This window comes from Biomphalaria glabrata, chromosome 7 (assembly GCF_947242115.1).
Source record: "Biomphalaria glabrata chromosome 7, xgBioGlab47.1, whole genome shotgun sequence".
Taxonomy (NCBI): domain Eukaryota; kingdom Metazoa; phylum Mollusca; class Gastropoda; family Planorbidae; genus Biomphalaria; species Biomphalaria glabrata.
This window is the reverse complement of record NC_074717.1, coordinates 46,757,565-46,773,524: the sequence shown is the minus strand read 5'-3', so window position 1 is coordinate 46,773,524 and position 15,960 is coordinate 46,757,565.

The following is a 15,960-nucleotide window of genomic DNA, read 5'->3' as shown; positions in this document are numbered from 1 at the left end:
ATTTTGTTATATAAACATCTACAGAGTTCTCTTTGTCATTATACTACGGAAATTAAAAACGGAAAGGTCAACTACTGAAAGAAAGATAATTCTTGGAAAAGATGTCATCTATTTTTAATTTGTATAGATTTTACTAAAATTTAATTCGCAAAGGTCAACTCGAGTATTTTGTATTATACACTATATTTTCTTTTTTAAATACTGTTTTAAGCCACAGAAAATGTTTCATTTAATATGGTAATTTGTAGTTTAAAACAATATTTGTAAAAAAGTGTTTATTGTATTTGTAGATTTACATCTTTCAAAGCTATTGAAAATTATGTTTAATTAACAAAAATATTCTATATTTACATAAGCTCTTGATGGTTTTCTAGAGCATCAGCCTATAGAACCTAAAATAGCAGGTTCGAATCCCAGTAAGAGCATTTATTTTTTTTTTATCATTTGTAAAAAACAAACAAACTTTATAACCAAAAAAATTGACGATACTTTAAATATTTTTTTATATATATATATAAATTAATATCTACATATGTGCTACTAGGAGCCCTTGGCTCCCATAGCCTTTGATCATCCAAGATCATCTGCAAGGCAGCAGGTGTTTATTTTTGGAGATTTCTCTCCTAGATGAACTGCTATCCCTAGCTAACGAGTTTTATCTACCCGGGTTTAGAGTTAGAGCGCCCTATACTCGTATTTTGCAATCATTTCCCTGGATTTCTGAGATGTTTTTAGTAAATATTCTAACCACTGGAATACTTCACCTCATCCTCCATAACTGCAAACTAGTTGGTTAACAACTGTTTATTTGCTATTCACAGCTAATTCTTATATCTAAAGCACTTTTCCCTATCCGCTACCTGAGCACGCGCTTGGAAGAAGGTGGTAGCTCCCCCTAGAAAAAAGATACAAATCCCTCAACATGAGATGGCTTTCAGATGATGCACTTACTTTAATTACTTCATAATAAAGAAAAATTCAATTTTATGTTTCAAATACAAGAAAAATGGTTTTAGAGCCTTTGCAAAGCTAAACATGCACGAAATGCTAATAGTTTTAACTAAAATCTTCTTTACATGATACATTTTTTAATTTTTACTTATAGCATAGCGAATTTTTACACATTTTGTGGTTGAAACATGGCTTTATCTGATTGTTTTAATAGGAGAAAGTAGATAGCTTTACATTACCGCCGGAACATATTTTATACACCAAGCACTTTGGCGTATTATATCATTTGTGGAATATACAACATTTGTTTCATGGTCTTCAAGTTTCTACATATAAATTCAACATTATTTAGCTTTCCCGTTTCAATAACGCAGTTGCTTTTCGACACGGTATTTTTGACGTTGTTTCCAGCAAAAAAAAAAACCCAAAATACAAAAATGATGCAAAATGTCAAAAGAAAACGACGAAAATGACATAAATTATCTTAACACAGCAAGATAATTTTTTAATGACAAGCATATAATAAAATAATTTTTAAAAAAATCAACAACCAAGTTTTTCTAAGGGGGAAAACCTCCACATTGACATCCATATATTTCTATAATAAAAGAATAATTTCCCTTTTATTAAATAATCAAACAAAAGTTATTATGTTATCAATTTAATAAAATAGTTTGTTCATTCCTTTAAATAAACTCGTGTTTTTCTTTAAAAATAATTAATTAAGTAAAATTTCACCTTGATACAAAAATGGGAAGTTGGATAAATAAAGTATTCAAATTTGTATTAGGCGTACGTTGAGCTGATAATACAAAAAAAATGTATATGCTTGAATGAAATGTGTGTTCATTTTTCACTTTTTGACGACGTTTTGACACGACAGATGTCACAGTTTCCTGTTTATGTGCATATCTGGGTCAAACTAATAAAGCTTAATTTATGGGTAAAAATGACAATTAGGGATTCTTTTTTTTGTTTTTATGATGTGTTGGCTAAGACGGGATTAACGTTTTCTATTTATATAAATAAGGCATTAAAAGTAATTTTGGTTTTCCATAGAAATGTGCAAAAATTAAAATGTTAAAATTTTATTCAAAAAGAGAAATATTAATATTTTTTGTGTGTAAATTTTTTAAAATATAGAAATATATGAACGTATTATTATTTTTACACCACTTTGACATTTTATTTTGAGAAAAGGTTTTTTTGTTCAAAAATATTCAAAATTTTGTTATATAAACATCTACAGAGTTCTCTTTGTCATTGTACTACGGAAATTAAAAACGGAAAGGTCAACTACTGAAAGAAAGATCATTCTTGGAAAAGATGTCATCTATTTTTAATTTGTATAGATTTTACTAAAATTTAAATCGCAAAGGTCAACTCGAGTATTTTGTATTATACACTATATTTTCTTTTTTAAATACTGTTTTAAGCCACAGAAAATGTTTCATTTAATATGGTAATTTGTAGTTTGAAACAATATTTGTAAAAAAGTGTTTATTGTATTTGTATATTTACATCTTTCAAAGCTATTGAAAATTATGTTTAATTAACAAAAATATTCTATATTTACATAAGCTGTTTGGTGGTTTTCTAGAGCATCAGCCTATAGAACCTAAAATAGCAGGTTCGAATCCCGGTAAGAGCATTTTTTTTTTTTATCATTTGTAAAAAACAAACAAACTTTATAACCAAAAAAATTGACGATACTTTAAATATTTTTTTTTATATATGTAAAAATTAATATCTACATATGTGCTACTAGGAGCCCTTGGCTCCCATAGCCTTTGATCATCCAAGATCATCTGCAAGGCAGCAGGTGTTTATTTTTGGAGATTTCTCTCCTAGATGAACTGCTATCCCTAGCTAACGAGTTTCATCTACCCGGGTTTAGAGTTAGAGCGCCCTATACTCGTATTTTGCAATCATTTCCCTGGATTTCTGAGATGTTTTTAGTAAATATTCTAACCACTGGAATACTTCACCTCATCCTCCATAACTGCAAACTAGTTGGTCCACAACTGTTTATTTGCTATTCACAGCTAATTCTTATATCTAAAGCACTTTTCTCTATCCGCTACCTGAGCACGCGCTTGGAAGAAGGTGGTAGCTCCCCCTAGAAAAAAGATACAAATCCCTCAACATGAGATGGCTTTCAGATGATGCACTTACTTTAATTACTTCATAATAAAGAAAAATTCAATTTTATGTTTCAAATACAAGAAAAATGGTTTTAGAGCCTTTGCAAAGCTAAACATGCACGAAATGCTAATAGTTTTAACTAAAATCTTCTTTACATGATACATTTTTTAATTTTTACTTATAGCATAGCGAATTTTTACACATTTTGTGGTTGAAACATGGCTTTATCTGATTGTTTTAATAGGAGAAAGTAGATAGCTTTACATTACCGCCGGAACATTTTTTATACACCAAGCACTTTGGCGTATTATATCATTCGTGGAATATACAACATTTGTTTGGTGGTCTTCAAGTTTCTACATATAAATTCAACATTATTTAGCTTTCCCGTTTCAATAACGCAGTTGCTTTTCGACACGGTATTATTGACGTTGTTTCCAGCAAAAAAAAAAACCCAAAATACAAAAATGATGCAAAATGTCAAAAGAAAACGACGAAAATGACATAAATTATCTTAACACAGCAAGGTAATTTTCTAATGACAAGCATATAAAAAAATAATTTAAAAAAAAATCAACAACCAAGTTTTTCTAAGGGGGAAAACCTCCACATTGACATCCATATATTTCTATAATAAAAGAATAATTTCCCTTTTTTAAAAAAATCAAACAAAAGTTATGTTATCAATTTAATAAAATAGTTTGTTCATTCCTTTAAATAAACTCGTGTTTTTCTTTAAAAGTAATTAATTAAGTAAAATTTCAGCTTGATACAAAAATGGGAAGTTGGATAAATAAAGTATTCAAATTTGTATTAGGCGTACGTTGAGCTGATAATACAAAAAAATTTTATATGCTTGAATGAAATGTGTGTTCATTTTTCACTTTTTGACGACGTTTTGACACGACAGATGTCACAGTTTCCTGTTTATGTGCATATCTGGGTCAAACTAATAAAGCTTAATTTATGGGTAAAAATGACAATTTGGGATTCTTTTTTTTTGTTTTTATGATGTGTTGGCTAAGACGGGATTTACGTTTTCTATTTATATAAATAAGGCATTAAAAGTAATTTTGGTTTTACATAGAAATGTGCAAAAATTAAAATGTTAAAATTTTATTCAAAAAGAGAAATATTAATATTTTTTGTGTGTAAATTTTTAAAAATATAGAAACATATCAACGTATTATTATTTTAACACCACTTTGACATCTTATTTTGAGAAAAGGTTTTTTTGTTCAAAAATATTCAAAATTTTGTTATATAAACATCTACAGAGTTCTCTTTGTCATTGTACTACGGAAATTAAAAACGGAAAGGTCAACTACTGAAAGAAAGATAATTCTTGGAAAAGATGTCATCTATTTTTAATTTGTATAGATTTTACTAAAATTTAAATCGCAAAGGTCAACTCGAGTATTTTGTATTATACACTATATTTTCTTTTTTAAATACTGTTTTAAGCCACAGAAAATGTTTCATTTAATATGGTAATTTGTAGTTTGAAACAATATTTGTAAAAAAGTGTTTATTGTATTTGTAGATTTACATCTTTCAAAGCTATTGAAAATTATGTTTAATTAACAAAAATATTCTATATTTACATAAGCTCTTGGTGGTTTTCTAGAGCATCAGCCTATAGAACCTAAAATAGCAGGTTCGAATCCCAGTAAGAGCATTTTTTTTTTTATCATTTGTAAAAAACAAACAAACTTTATAACCAAAAAAATTGACGATACTTTAAATATTTTTTTTATATATGTATAAATTAATATCTACATATGTGCTACTAGGAGCCCTTGGCTCCCATAGCCTTTGATCATCCAAGATCATCTGCAAGGCAGCAGGTGTTTATTTTTGGAGATTTCTCTCCTAGATGAACTGCTATCCCTAGCTAACGAGTTTCATCTACCCGGGTTTAGAGTTAGAGCGCCCTATACTCGTATTTTGCAATCATTTCCCTGGATTTCTGAGATGTTTTTAGTAAATATTCTAACCACTGGAATACTTCACCTCATCCTCCATAACTGCAAACTAGTTGGTCCACAACTGTTTATTTGCTATTCACAGCTAATTCTTATATCTAAAGCACTTTTCCCTATCCGCTACCTGAGCACGCGCTTGGAAGAAGGTGGTAGCTCCCCCTAGAAAAAAGATACAAATCCCTCAACATGAGATGGCTTTCAGATGATGCACTTACTTTAATTACTTCATAATAAAGAAAAATTCAATTTTATGTTTCAAATACAAGAAAAATGGTTTTAGAGCCTTTGCAAAGCTAAACATGCACGAAATGCTAATAGTTTTAACTAAAATCTTCTTTACATGATACATTTTTTAATTTTTACTTATAGCATAGCGAATTTTTACACATTTTGTGGTTGAAACATGGCTTTATCTGATTGTTTTAATAGGAGAAAGTAGATAGCTTTACATTACCGCCGGAACATTTTTTATACACCAAGCACTTTGGCGTATTATATCATTTGTGGAATATACAACATTTGTTTAATGGTCTTCAAGTTTCTACATATAAATTCAACATTATTTAGCTTTCCCGTTTCAATAACGCAGTTGCTTTTCGACACGGTATTATTGACGTTGTTTCCAGCAAAAAAAAAAACCCAAAATACAAAAATGATGCAAAATGTCAAAAGAAAACGACGAAAATGACATAAATTATCTTAACACAGCAAGGTAATTTTCTAATGACAAGCATATAATAAAATAATTTAAAAAAAAAATCAACAACCAAGTTTTTCTAAGGGGGAAAACCTCCACATTAACATCCATATATTTCTATAATAAAAGAATAATTTCCCTTTTATTAAAAAATCAAACAAAAGTTATTATGTTATCAATTTAATAAAATAGTTTGTTCATTCCTTTAAATAAACTCGTGTTTTTCTTTAAAAATAATTAATTAAGTAAAATTTCAGCTTGATACAAAAAATGGGAAGTTGGATAAATAAAGTATTCAAATTTGTATTAGGCGTACGTTGAGCTGATAATACAAAAAAATTTTATATGCTTGAATGAAATGTGTGTTCATTTTTCACTTTTTGACGACGTTTTGACACGACAGATGTCACAGTTTCCTGTTTATGTGCATATCTGGGTCAAACTAATAAAGCTTAATTTATGGCTTTTTTTTTTTTTAAAGGATACCTCAGCTTTTTAGCTTTTGACTTCAGTTGTCGAGCTGTTTACATCCTAGGAATCCTTGGGCCTTTGCCTTTTTTCTTTGCCTCTTTTTTGGGCATTGCCTCTTTTTTGGGCTATTGGCCTCTTTATTGGGTTTTTTTTTTTTTTTTTTTTGGTCACAGGGACCAATTAGAGTCGTATTAAAAGTTATTTTATACGTATCTATATATCTATATATATATGTATATATATATACTTTTTTTTTTCTTGAATATTTTCCCCCTTTTTTTTCCCCCTTTTTTAATTTTTCCTCTTCCCCTCTTTAATATATTATTTCTCTGTAGACTGCACAAGCATGCGCAATATTGACAATGGTGGTGGATAATTTTTTTTTTAACAATAGTAAAAACTTTGACATATGTAAAAAAAAAATGAAACTAAATACTAATTTAGTAACAATTTGATGTAGAAGCTTGTTGAGATATGAGGTTATGTTGATGCTCAATATTAGAAAAAACAGAAGAAGAATAACATCTGTACAGACTGTAATCGACTACAAGGTAAACGTCTGCAAGGTAGTAAGAAATAATATATTTGTATGTAGACTGCACAGGTATGCACAATACGGATAGTGGTGGTATTTTTTCAATACTTGTAAAGAAGTCACTATGGACATAATTGTTAAAAAGTACAAATTTATACAAAGAATTGTTTGCTTAGATATCATGTGGTCATGCCTGATTCTCAATACAGGAACAACAAGAAAAACAGTGTTTACATAAAACGTAAAGGTCTGCCCTTGTTCTTGATTTCTTTCCCTTTTCTTGGGTTTTCACGTGTTCGCTCCTGGTTCCTTATTGTGTTTCCGTTCCTTGACTTGCCGGCCTAATGTTCCATTTCGATATGATTCTCTGTTTTAGTCGGATGAGATCTCTCGTTTTCTCCTGCCTAACTCTCTCGTCTTTGTAGATCAAAACTTTGGTTTAAGTGTCTACACTACTCTACAGTCACAAGGTCAAGGCGTGGCCTTCGTGATTGTATACTGTCTTGAATTGTCTTAACCTTTGTCAATTTCAAGGGGCGATCACTGTTTTTTTTTTTTGGAGTACTAGCTTTTCTAATTATATGGTTACAGGGTCTTTAAATATATAAAAAAGATAATTTGGGATATATATCTATACACACGCATACACACTCGCATACACATATTTATATACATATTCCCTTTTCTTTAAGTTAATGGACAATCTTGGTATTTTTATTTAGCGCTATATTGTTTCACTTTGCGTTCAATAATTTTCTTAAAAATGTGATCTAATAATACTGCGTTAAATAGTTTATTATGGTAAACAATTTGTAGGTAGGTATTCCAAATAAGGTTTCTATATTCTGATAAAATAATTACATTGATGTCTCTTAGTTTTTTATTTATGGCTTTAGGTACTTTATTAAAGAAAATAGCAGTATTTACATTTGCACAGGTTTGACTGTTTGCGTCAATAATATCTTCTAAAGTTTTTTTTGCTTCCTCAACCAGCTCACATTCACTAAATAAGTGTTTCTCTGGGTTTTGGTTTTCTTTTTTACAAATTACACAGGTATATTTGAACCCTGTTGTAGTTGAGTCTTCCTTTTATTGGGGTCATCCCGAAGAGTAATCTGTAGGCCACTTCTCGTGCTTTGGGTGTTATGTATTTATTGTGTAAATGCGTGAATGTGTCTGTCCAGTTGGTTGGTTTAACCCCTAACTCCCTGACCCACTTTATTCTAACTTCTAGGTTTTCTTTCAACTTGTCTCTGAGTATAGTGTATATTGTTTTTGAGTCGTGGTGCGTTATGTTTTCATTGCTGGGTAGGTGTCTTGTGAGTGATCTGTAGAATGGATGTGTATGGTTACCAAAATGATGGGGTGTGTTGTTTTGAATGGGGAGGAGTTTGTTTAGTCTAAGTCCAAAATAATATAATACTAAGGGGAAGTTATTGGGAGACCTTACTACTTTCCCTACAAATTTTATTCTAAGCGTTTTGATTTTTGTGTGAATGTCTTGTAAGCCTATCCCTCCTTCTTTTTTGTCTTGTATGAGTGTTGTATGTTTTATATTCCTTATTGTGTTTTTGAAAATAAAATTTCTGATAGTGGTATTGATGTTATTTATGAAATTAGGAGGAGGTTCTACTATATTTGCTAAGTAGATTATCTTCGGGATGACCAAGTTGTTTATTAATATAGCTCTCCCAAATATGGTAGTCGCCATATATTGAAACATTCTAATCACGTTCTTTGTGTGGGCCAGAATCTCCGCCCACTGTTCATGGCAATAGTGTGCTGGGTTGCTAGTCCACACGATGCCACATACTTTTCTTTCTTTCTGTTTTTTAAGGTTAAAGGGGATGTTGGGGGGGATCTTTTTTTGTTTTTATGATGTGTTGGCTAAGACGGGATTAACGTTTTCTATTTATATAAATAAGGCATTAAAAGTAATTTTGGTTTTCCATAGAAATGTGCAAAAATTAAAATGTTAAAATTTTATTTAAAAAGAGAAATATTAATATTTTTTGTGTGTAAATTTTTTAAAATATAGAAACATATCAACGTATTATTATTTTTACACCACTTTGACACTACTATTTTGAGAAAAGGTTTTTTTGTTCAAAAATATTTAAAATTTTGTTATATAAACATCTACAGAGTTCTCTTTGTCATTGTACTACGGAAATTAAAAACGGAAAGGTCAACTACTGAAAGAAAGATAATTCTTGGAAAAGATGTCATCTATTTTTAATTTGTGTAGATTTTACTTAAATTTAAATCGCAAAGGTCAACTCGAGTATTTTGTATTATACACTATATTTTCTTTTTTAAATACTGTTTTAAGCCACAGAAAATGTTTCATTTAATATGGTAATTTGTAGTTTGAAACAATATTTGTAAAAAAGTGTTTATTGTATTTGTAGATTTACATCTTTCAAAGCTATTGAAAATTATGTTTAATTAACAAAAATATTCTATATTTACATAAGCTGTTTGGTGGTTTTCTAGAGCATCAGCCTATAGAACCTAAAATAGCAGGTTCGAATCCCAGTAAGAGCATTTATTTTTTTTTACCATTTGTAAAAAACAAACAAACTTTATAACCAAAAAAATTGACGATACTTTAAATATTTTTTTTTATATATGTATAAATTAATATCTACATATGTGCTACTAGGAGCCCTTGGCTCCCATAGCCTTTGATCATCCAAGATCATCTGCAAGGCAGCAGGTGTTTATTTTTGGAGATTTCTCTCCTAGATGAACTGCTATCCCTAGCTAACGAGTTTCATCTACCCGGGTTTAGAGTTAGAGCGCCCTATACTCGTATTTTGCAATCATTTCCCTGGATTTCTGAGATGTTTTTAGTAAATATTCTAACCACTGGAATACTTCACCTCATCCTCCATAACTGCAAACTAGTTGGTCCACAACTGTTTATTTGCTATTCACAGCTAATTCTTATATCTAAAGCACTTTTCCCTATCCGCTACCTGAGCACGCGCTTGGAAGAAGGTGGTGGCTCCCCCTAGAAAAAAGATACAAATCCCTCAACATGAGATGGCTTTCAGATGATGCACTTACTTTAATTACTTCATAATAAAGAAAAATTCAATTTTATGTTTCAAATACAAGAAAAATGGTTTTAGAGCCTTTGCAAAGCTAAACATGCACGAAATGCTAATAGTTTTAACTAAAATCTTCTTTACATGATACATTTTTTAATTTTTACTTATAGCATAGCGAATTTTTACACATTTTGTGGTTGAAACATGGCTTTATCTGATTGTTTTAATAGGAGAAAGTAGATAGCTTTACATTACCGCCGGAAAATTTTTTATACACCAAGCACTTTGGCGTATTATATCATTCGTGGAATATACAACATTTGTTTGGTGGTCTTCAAGTTTCTACATATAAATTCAACATTATTTAGCTTTCCCGTTTCAATAACGCAGTTGCTTTTCGACACGGTATTATTGACGTTGTTTCCAGCAAAAAAAAAAACCCAAAATACAAAAATGATGCAAAATGTCAAAAGAAAACGACGAAAATGACATAAATTATCTTAACACAGCAAGGTAATTTTCTAATGACAAGCATATAATAAAATAATTTAAAAAAAAATCAACAACCAAGTTTTTCTAAGGGGGAAAACCTCCACATTGACATCCATATATTTCTATAATAAAAGAATAATTTCCCTTTTATTAAAAAATCAAACAAAAGTTATTATGTTATCAATTTAATAAAATAGTTTGTTCATTCCTTTAAATAAACTCGTGTTTTTCTTTAAAAATAATTAATTAAGTAAAATTTCAGCTTGATACAAAAATGGGAAGTTGGATAAATAAAGTATTCAAATTTGTATTAGGCGTACGTTGAGCTGATAATACAAAAAAATTTTATATGCTTGAATGAAATGTGTGTTCATTTTTCACTTTTTGACGACGTTTTGACACGACAGATGTCACAGTTTCCTGTTTATGTGCATATCTGGGTCAAACTAATAACGCTTAATTTATGGCTAAAAATGACAATTTTTTTATTTATTTTTTTTTTTTTTTAAAGGATACCTCAGCTTTTTAGCTTTTGATTTCAGTTGTCGAGCTGTTTACATCCTAGGAATCCTTGGGCCTTTGCCTCTTTTCTTTGCCTCTTTTTGGGGCATTGCCTCTTTTTTGGGCTATTGGCCTCTTTATTGGGCTTTTTTTTTTTATTATTATTTTTTTTTTAATAACGAAAGATGCATATTTTTTTTAGTAAGCGTACAAATTAAGTATTTTCATTTTAAAGTACAATGATTGCAAAACATAGAATTGAATATAGTATATAGTTACATTTAGGTTGTCATAATATTTTAACGATTTAAATTGTTTTGTGTATGGCGTTATTTTTTTCCAATAGCATATAATGAATATTTTTGAAATTTAATGTTCTTAAAATATATGTGGTGAGAATGTCAACAATAGATAGTTAAATAGAAACAATCAAAGAGTGAAAGTAGAAACTTAAATTGATATTAAAACATTTTAAACAGCGTAGTCACATTTTTTTCCACTTTGTCTACATTGCTTATGGTTATTTCCTTTGTGCTTTGCTACATTACCCCAGTTCTTTATATTAACTTCTATCAAACGTGCATACACATCTATGTGTGTACACACTTATGCGAACATAAGCATTTAATCATTTATATTGTTTCTTTTGTTGTCTCCCTTTTAATGACAATTTTTGATTTCCTCCCTTGAGATTTGGAAAACTACTTCCTCATCATCAAGGTGGAAATCCTGTCTGCTAGAGTCAGTATATCGGGAGTTTCTGTTCAGAAACAATTTCTCTGTGGCATTTTTTTTTTTTTGGTCACAGGGACCAATTAGAGTCGTATTAAAAGTTATTTTATATGTATCTATATATCTATATATATATGTATATATATATACTTTTTTTTTTCTTGAATATTTTCCCCCTTTTTTTCCCCCTTTTTTAATTTTTCCTCTTCCCCTCTTTAATATATTATTTCTCTGTAGACTGCACAAGCATGCGCAATATTGACAATGGTGGTGGAGAATTTTTTTTTTTAACAATAGTAAAAACTTTGACATATGTAAAAAAAAAAAAAAAAAAAAAAACTTTGACATATGTAAAAAAAAAATGAAACTAAATACTAATTTAGTAACAATTTGATGTAGAAGCTTGTTGAGATATGAGGTTATGTTGATGCTCAATATTAGAAAAAACAGAAGAAGAATAACATCTGTACAGACTGTAATCAACTGCAAGGTAAACGTCTGCAAGGTAGTAAGAAATAATATATTTGTATGTAGACTGCACAGGTATGCACAATACGGATAGTGGTGGTATTTTTTCAATACTTGTAAAGAAGTCACTATGGACATAATTGTTAAAAAGTACAAATTTATACAAAGAATTGTTTGCTTAGATATCATGTGGTCATGCCTGATTCTCAATACAGGAACAACAAGAAAAACAGTGTTTACATAAAACGTAAAGGTCTGCCCTTGTTCTTGATTTCTTTCCCTTTTCTTGGGTTTTCACGTGTTCGCTCCTGGTTCCTTATTGTGTTTCCGTTCCTTGACTTGCCGGCCTAATGTTCCATTTCGATATGATTCTCTGTTTTAGTCGGATGAGATCTCTCGTTTTCTCCTGCCTAACTCTCTCGTCTTTGTAGATCAAAACTTTGGTTTAAGTGTCTACACTACTCTACAGTCACAAGGTCAAGGCGTGGCCTTCGTGATTGTATACTGTCTTGAATTGTCTTAACCTTTGTCAATTTCAAGGGGCGATCACTGTTTTTTTTTTTGGAGTACTAGCTTTTCTAATTATATGGTTACAGGGTCTTTTAATATATAAAAAAGATAATTTGGGATATATATCTATACACACGCATACACACTCGCATACACATATTTATATACATATTCCCTTTTCTTTAAGTTAATGGACAATCTTGGTATTTTTATTTAGCGCTATATTGTTTCACTTTGCGTTCAATAATTTTCTTAAAAATGTGATCTAATAATACTGTGTTAAATAGTTTATTATGGTAAACAATTTGTAGGTAGGTATTCCAAATAAGGTTTCTATATTCTGATAAAATAATTACATTGATGTCTCTTAGTTTTTTATTTATGGCTTTAGGTACTTTATTAAAGAAAATAGCAGTATTTACATTTGCACAGGTTTGACTGTTTGCGTCAATAATATCTTCTAAAGTTTTTTTTGCTTCCTCAATCAGCTCACATTCACTAAATAAGTGTTTCTCTGGGTTTTGGTTTTCTTTTTTACAAATTACACAGGTATATTTGAACCCTGTTGTAGTTGAGTCTTCCTTTTATTGGGGTCATCCCGAAGAGTAATCTGTAGGCCACTTCTCGTGCTTTGGGTGTTATGTATTTATTGTGTAAATGCGTGAATGTGTCTGTCCAGTTGGTTGGTTTAACCCCTAACTCCCTGACCCACTTTATTCTAACTTCTAGGTTTTCTTTCAACTTGTCTCTGAGTATAGTGTATATTGTTTTTGAGTCGTGGTGCGTTATGTTTTCATTGCTGGGTAGGTGTCTTGTGAGTGATCTGTAGAAAGGATGTGTATGGTTACCAAAATGATGGGGTGTGTTGTTTTGAATGGGGAGGAGTTTGTTTAGTCTAAGTCCAAAATAATATAATACTAAGGGGAAGTTATTGGGAGACCTTACTACTTTCCCTACAAATTTTATTCTAAGCGTTTTGATTTTTGTGTGAATGTCTTGTAAGCCTATCCCTCCTTCTTTTTTGTCTTGTATGAGTGTTGTATGTTTTATATTCCTTATTGTGTTTTTGAAAATAAAATTTCTGATAGTGGTATTGATGTTATTTATGAAATTAGGAGGAGGTTCTACTATATTTGCTAAGTAGATTATCTTCGGGATGACCAAGTTGTTTATTAATATAGCTCTCCCAAATATGGTAGTCGCCATATATTGAAACATTCTAATCACGTTCTTTGTGTGGGCCAGAATCTCCGCCCACTGTTCATGGCAATAGTGTGCTGGGTTGCTAGTCCACACGATGCCACATACTTTTCTTTCTTTCTGTTTTTTAAGGTTAAAGGGGATGTTGGGGGGGATCTTTTTTTGTTTTTATGATGTGTTGGCTAAGACGGGATTTACGTTTTCTATTTATATAAATAAGGCATTAAAAGTAATTTTGGTTTTCCATAGAAATGTGCAAAAATTAAAATGTTAAAATTTTATTTAAAAAGAGAAATATTAATATTTTTTGTGTGTAAATTTTTTAAAATATAGAAACATATCAACGTATTATTATTTTTACACCACTTTGACACTACTATTTTGAGAAAAGGTTTTTTTGTTCAAAAATATTCAAAATTTTGTTATATAAACATCTACAGAGTTCTCTTTGTCATTGTACTACGGAAATTAAAAACGGAAAGGTCAACTACTGAAAGAAAGATAATTCTTGGAAAAGATGTCATCTATTTTTAATTTGTATAGATTTTACTAAAATTTAAATTGCAAAGGTCAACTCGAGTATTTTGTATTATACACTATATTTTCTTTTTGAAATACTGTTTTAAGCCACAGAAAATGTTTCATTTAATATGGTAATTTGTAGTTTGAAACAATATTTGTAAAAAAGTGTTTATTGTATTTGTAGATTTACATCTTTCAAAGCTATTGAAAATTATGTTTAATTAACAAAAATATTCTAAATTATATAAGCTGTTTGGTGGTTTTCTAGAGCATCAGCCTATAGAAGCTAAAATAGCAGGTTCGAATCCCAGTAAGAGCACTTTTTTTCCTTTTTCATCATTTGTAAATAAAAAATTAAAAAACTTCATTTTAGATAACCAAAAAAATTGACGATACTTTAAATATTTATTTATATATGTATAAATTAATATCTACATATGTGCTACTAGGAGCCCCGGGCTCCCATAGCCTTTGATCATCCAAGATCATCTGCAAGGCAGCAGGTGTTTATTTTTGGAGATTTCTCTCCTAGATGAACTGCTATCCCTAGCTAACGAGTTTCATCTACCCGGGTTTAGAGTTAGAGCGCCCTATACTCGCATTTTGCAATCATTTCCCTGGATTTCTGAGATCTTTTTAGTAAATATTCTAACCACTGAAATACTTTACCTCATCCTCCATAACTGCAAACCAGTTGGTCCACAACTGTTTATTTGCTATTCACAGCTAACTCTTATATCTAAAGCACTTTTCCCTATCCGCTACCTGAGGACGCGCTTGGAAGAAGGTGGTAGCTCCCCCTAGAAAAAAGATACAAATCCCTCAACATGAGATGGCTTTCAGATGATGCACTTACTTTAATTACTTCATAATAAAGAAAATTCAATTTTATGTTTCAAATACAAGAAAAATGGTTTTAGAGCCTTTGCAAAGCTTAACATGCACGAAATGCTAATAGTTTTAACTAAAATCTTCTTTACATGACACATTTTTTAATTTTTACTTTTAGCATAGCGAATTTTTACACATTTTGTGGTTGAAACATGGCTTTATCTGATTGTTTTAATAGGAGAAAGTAGATAGCTTTACATTACCGCCGGAACATTTTTTATACACCAAGCACTTTGGCGTATTATATCATTTGTGTAATATAGAACATTTGTTTAATTCTCTTCAAGTTTCTACATATAAATTCAACATTATTTAGCTTTCCCGTTTCAATAACGCAGTTGCTTTTCGACACGGTATTATTGACGTTGTTTCCAGCAAAAAAAAAAACCCAAAATACAAAAATGATGCAAAATGTCAAAAGAAAACGATGAAAATGACACAATTATCTTAACACAGCAAGGTAATTTTCTAATGACAAGCATAATAGAAAAATAATATTAAAAAAAATCAACAACCAAGTTTATGTAAGGGGGAAAACCTCCACATTGACATCCATATATTTCTATAATAAAAGAATAATTTCCCTTTTTTAAAAAAATCAAACAAAAGTTATTATGTTATCAATTTAATAAAATAGTTTGTTCATCCATTTAAATAAACTCGTGTTTTTCTTTAAAAATAATTAATTAAGTAAAATTTCAGCTTGATACAAAAATGAAAAGTTGTATAAATTAAGTATTCAAATTTGTATTAGGCGTACGTTGAGCTGATAATACAAAACAATTTTATATGCTTGAATGAAAT